We start from the raw sequence: 6,289 nt of genomic DNA, 5'->3' as shown, positions 1-6,289 counted from the left end.
GTGTGTGTGTGTGTGTGTGTGTGTGTGTGTGTGTGTGTGTGAGAGAGAGAAAGAGAGAGAGAGAGAGAGAGAGAATTTGTTTAGAAGCTTGCTTGCTTTCTAGGGAATATCTGACTTTGTCCACACCCTATAGGTTTTCAGTGACTACGGTTGTATGCCCAAACTAAGCTGTATGTACCCCAGTAAGCTTAGGTCAGCTTGCAAACAACTTAATTCATTACTGATGGTCATTCTCTTGTTTTAATCTCATTTGTTACAAAATCCATATTTCGCCACTGACTTGAAATGCCACATTTATCATATACTAAATTCTCATAGACATTTGGGTCTACTTCTAGATTTTTCATTAGGTTTGCTCAATCTATGCTAGTATCAAACTTTTAATTATTGTAGCTTGTTTTTCAGAATTTTCTGGGGGGGGGTTACAAGTTTTTTTTTTTTTCATATAAACTAAGAATCTGTCTCCCCCTATCTCCAACCATAAAAAATTCCGTTGGTATTTTATCTATCTACCTATCTATCTGGCACTTATATAGTGTTTACCAGACACTAAGTTTTTAAAAATGTTAACTCATTTTCATAACGACCCAATAAGATAGATTCTATTATTATCTCCATTTTATATATGAAGATACTGAGTCACAGAGAGGCTAAGTACTTTAATTGTGAACATGCTAAATTTACAAGCTAATTTAACCTTCATAATTTTTAGTCTTCTTAACAAAGAACAGGTATGTCTTCTCACTTATTAAAATTTTCTCTTGTGTCTTTCAGTAGGCTTTATAGTTTTCTTCTTATAGATTTTATACACTTTTAACATTCATTTCTTAATTATAACTGGAGTTATTGTCTTTCATTGTATTTTATAATGGACTGTTGCTTTCATAAGTGATTTTTTTAATGTTAGTTTTGTATCCACCTAGCATCTTAGATTCTCTTATTATGATTTCCAAAAATATAGAATCATTATCTACAAATAATATATTTTCTTACTTTTTAATTTTTTTGTTGAAACATATTGATTATACATATTTATGGGATACATAGTTATATTTCAATACTTTATACAATATGTGTTGATCTATTCAGGATAATTAGCCTGTCCATCACTGCAAACTTAATCATTTATTTGTGATTTTGCACATTTGATCTCCTTTCTTCTAGTGTTTGGTTATATGCAGTAAAATATTATTGATTATAGATTTCTGGTTATAGATTATAACCCAATAGGGCTTTTATTTTTGCTTATACCTTTGTCTGTATGATGGAACTTCCAAACTATATTAAATGTTCTCTGAGTAGATGTTCTCATTGTATTATGTTAGCTTGTTTTGAGAGCATTTAGTCAAGAATATGACTGCCAGATATTTGAAGGTCCTCTCACTACTGTCTGTATTTTGTTTGTTTGTTTGTTTGTTTGTTTGTTTTAGGATTGTAGCTCCAAGACCTAGTTTAGTCCCCAGGACATGAGAGGTGCTTATCAAATTTTTATTACATGCAGAAATCAATGAAGATGAATGAATGGTATAGTAATCTGAGGAAGGTATTCAGTTTTCTTCTTAGTCTTCCTGAGTATTTTTCTCAATAAGCTTTTTTCTTTTATGTCTCACTTTTTGCCTGCAGTGTTCTTTTGTTTTCATACTTTTTATGTTTTTCCTGCTGTCTAAAATTCTAACAGTCTATTNTGTTCTTTTGTTTTCATACTTTTTATGTTTTTCCTGCTGTCTAAAATTCTAACAGTCTATTTTCCAAGGTTCTCTGTAACCTGGCCCCAAGCTACCTATCCAAACCTAATTTCTACCATTCTCCCAAATGCATATTTTTCTCTTTGGGGTTAATCTCTGCTATCTCATACAAACACACTAGGCTCATTCCCATCTTAGTGTCTTCATTCTGGGTTCCATTTTTGGTTTCCCAATGTTTTTCACATTGCTCCATGTCTATCCAAATTCTACTCATTCTTCATACTCTAAGATCAAGGGCTATCACTCCCATAAACATTCCCAATTCTCCCAGCCTCTATTCTCATGCATTTTCAAAACGCCTACATTTATGATAAGTACTGGACAACTTACTAGAGAATTATATACTGTTATGTCTTGTTGCCCATGATTCATGACTGTTCATCTTACCACCCAAAGTAAATTATAATCTTCAGGGTCTTAGGCTGTCCTGCATTCCCCATAGCAGTTTGCATAATGCTTAGCACAGAGGAGAGTGAGACCTGCAAATTGGTGGCTATAAATAAATAAAGGCCATAAACTTTTTTTGTTTGGCTGAAAACATCTCTTCAAAAATTGAACATGAATGCCTTAGGCTGTGCATGTTTTCTTCTATTCATCACAGCTTGTCTATTCTACTATAATTAGGCTTAATTTACACATTTATATTACCTGCCTGGTCCAGTTGACAAGTATGCTTGTGATGCTACAGAGTTTTAGTGTGGATTAGCTGACTGATTCCTACATAAGAGGTAAGGTGGAGTGATAGCTATATGAAAATAAAACAGAGCTGATTTCTGTCTGTCATCAGGAAGTTGGGTTGAGGAATGGGGTGCTCTGGGCTATGCTGCTTAAATGTCAGTAAAAAAGTGCTTCTGCATTTATAACTAAGTGACTGGGAGGATTAACAATTATCCCAGCTGCTGGGAGGATCAGCATTTATCCTAGCTGCAAGGGAAGCCAGAAGACTAAGTATTTTTCCACTGACAAGTTGATACTTTAAACAAAGGTGGGATTCTTCAATTAAGAAAGGGAAAATGGATATTGGGTAGGCAATAGCAGTGTTGGCCACACATAACATTTTAAAAACCAAACCAGTAAAGAAAACATGCAGGATTGAGTTCAGTATCTTCAGGATCATTAGAATTTGCATAGTTATCTGTATAGATAAACAAAAAAAATAAAATGTATTGATTAATTTATACATTCAGAGAATGTGTTTAAGAATGGACCCAAAATGTGGTTTCTGCACCTCTGTGTGTTTTTGGAATGATAACTGAGACCATCTCATGAGAACCTGTGAAGTCATTCTCATCATTTATATAAATCACATATATCAAAAGCCTGTATAAATGAACAATAACTATATGAAATATATGAAAATCAAAATATACCAGAATAACACATAGGCCAAGCACTTGCAGTAGTAACAATTTATCCTAAAAGAGAATTTATTAGAATATATAATTGTATATGTACATTTATTAATTGATGAGAAGATACTCAAAAGATATGAGGTTAGGAAAATGAACTTTTAAATGTGTCAGATAATTTCACTTTCATTAGAAAATGTTATGTATACATGTAAAAGTATGCGAAAGACTATTACGCAGGCTACTAAGCATGATTCTATTTAGGTGGCTGGATTATGGCTAATTTTATTTTTGTTATATTTTATGAAATTACATTTTATCATTAATAAATTATAATAAGATGATGTAAAAAAGATTTGTCAAATCTACTTCATGAGAGAGAGAAGTCACTAATAAAAAGACATACATTTATCAAACCATAACAATCATTAATAAATTATAATAAGATGATGTAAAAAAGATTTGTCAAATCTACTTCATGAGAGAGATAAGTCACTAATAAAAAGACATACATTTATCAAACCGTAACAAAATGGCCTCCTAGCTGAAGAGATAATATCTGCATAAAATGGAATTCTTACTCTTATTTATTGAACATAGTAAGATGTAGTCTTCCCAATAGTAACAAATAATAGGTAATATAAAAATGACTAATGTTGAATTATTAATTCATTAGATCTAAATACAGTATTTATTCTTTCATTTGACAGAGAGAGAATATTCTAAAGTACTTATCTCTATACAAGAAATATCAAAATTAAGGGCCATAAATAAAATGTTCAACAGCATTCTTTCTCTATTTTCTCTCGTATTTAATTTCATTGCCTGAACCTTTATTTATGCTATGACCAGGAACAGAGGATATAAAAGAGTACAAACTAGAACTTATACTAATCTGGCAATCCTTATAAAAGATATTTGTTGCTTTCACTCAAAAGCAAATTTTAAAATGTTTTAAAAACTAGAAAGCAGATCTTCTTTAATACGTAACCTAAATTTTGATTTCTATAGAACTGAGCAATGGAGTCTGGATGTAAAAGAAAAAGGAAAATTAATACCATTGTTCGAGACTATAAACAATATTTTAAACATTAAAATATATATACAGAAAACATGTACTTTGAATCTCACTTTAAGCTTTTATCTGATGAATCATAAAATAGGATTATGAAATTCAACTTATACTCTGACTTAGCCTTGCAGACAAAACGTGATTTCTTCAGTTTGCCTTCCTCCTGTGCTTTAAGATAGACACAGTGAGAGCCTGCTGGGGGGCCTCCTACTGAAGCCATGAACCTAGCAAGTGGAGAAGCAAGACCTTTCCTTTGCCCTCACCTCTCTAGTGTTCATTCTCCTCTCTGGGCCATTACTAGGTAGAGCAGAGATCTACTAAAACCACTCTTTCCCCCTTTATCTTTTCCTTCTCTTTCTCTTCTCCACAAGTGGAAAGACATGGGATGTCCTCACCTTGTCCATCCTGTCTCCTCTCTCTGTATTGATGCTGCTATAGGAGATAAGGGAAGTTAGAAGATTCTTGCTTAAGGCAGTAGCCTGGCTAACAAGATTATTTTCCTAACATAACATCCTATTTGTAAATAGCAGATGCCAAACTATTACCTCATTCTTCCTAGGAAGTTCAGATTTATTTACTACATCTTAACTTATGTTTCCTATTTACCAAGATTTTTCTTTTCTTCTGTGTTTATTGGTTTGTATTGAAATAATTGTTTTCATTATTACACTTTTCCTCTATACAGGTTTGAAAGTTGTATGTTCTATTCTTATTCTTTTAATACTCATGAATACATTTGTAATATAAATCTGATTTTAAGATTCTAAAATTAATCAGTAATTCTACCTACCTCTTATCAATTCAAAACCTAACATTTTAAGCCTAATCGTTCCTCTCCAATCTTCCATGTTTATGTGCTCCTATATTTTCATAACACCTTGTTTTTAAATACTCTCTCAAATTACTCACAAGTACATATTTCTTGATCTATCAATGATTTATTTTTCATAATCAAAAAAGCTTTATTATAGGTTTGGTCATATAATTTGCAGACACATATTGTAAAAATTCAAGTGATACATATATGTATGAGAAAAAAAGTTTAAAATTTCACATGAAATCCTACTACTCAGAAAAAACCATCAACATTTAAAATACCTATCTTATTTTTATCTCTTTATGTCCATGTACATAAATATACAATTAAACATACATGAGGGAAAAGTGTGTTACTTTTATTTTTAAAAATCTGGACCTTTTTTCCAAAATGTAGTCTTGTGCATAGGGGTGTGTATGTGTGTGAGAGACTCCTTTTTTGCACTCCGCGACATCCACCCACCCTAAGTTACCAGTGTTATCAACATGCTGGTAGCAACACACATTCACATGCATGCACGCATGCACACAGATGGTTCATGTTACAAATATGAAATCATAATTTCTGTAGTTCTCTATGAATTTTCTCAATAACACACCCTGAAAATTCCTTTAAATCAGCTGGAAGGAATAAAATAATTTTCTTTTAAGTTGCTGTATTCTTCTATGGTTTGAATGAAGCACACACATCTAACTATTTACCTATTAATGAAAGTTCAGGTTGCTTCCAATTTTCCTGACGCTTAGAGTGATATTGCAATAAACATTTTGTACACAATCCTTTCCCACTTGTCTTGGAATTAAAGGTGTTGCTGGGTCTAAGGGTATTTGTATTTTTAAAAATTTAATTAAAGCGTAACACAGAGAGAGAAAACGTGAAAACATCAGAATTGTACTGGTCACTGACTTTTCACAAATTGTAGACACCTGTGCAATGTTATTTAAAAAAATAGAAGTTAGCAGCACAGCAGAAGCTCCCTTTTATGACATCTCCCAGTCACAGCCCCTGCAGGCAAAACCACTTGCTTCATTTCTAACTACATAAGATGCTTCACTGCTCCTTTGTACTTTGTATAAATGGAATCACGTAGTATTCTCCCTTTTATGACATCTCCCAGTCACAGCCCCTGCAGGCAAAACCACTTGCTTCATTTCTACTACATAAGATGCTTCACTGCTCCTTTGTACTTTGTATAAATGGAATCACGTAGTATATATTCTTCTGTGTCTGACTTCCCAACTGGACATAATATTTGTGAGATTTATTTACATTTTTGCGTGTAGTTGTCAATAACTTATTCTCATTG

Source organism: Galeopterus variegatus, unplaced genomic scaffold (genome assembly GCF_000696425.1).
Source record: "Galeopterus variegatus unplaced genomic scaffold, G_variegatus-3.0.2 Scaffold3819, whole genome shotgun sequence".
In the NCBI taxonomy this organism is placed as follows: domain Eukaryota; kingdom Metazoa; phylum Chordata; class Mammalia; order Dermoptera; family Cynocephalidae; genus Galeopterus; species Galeopterus variegatus.
Note: the sequence above shows the minus strand (reverse complement) of the source record.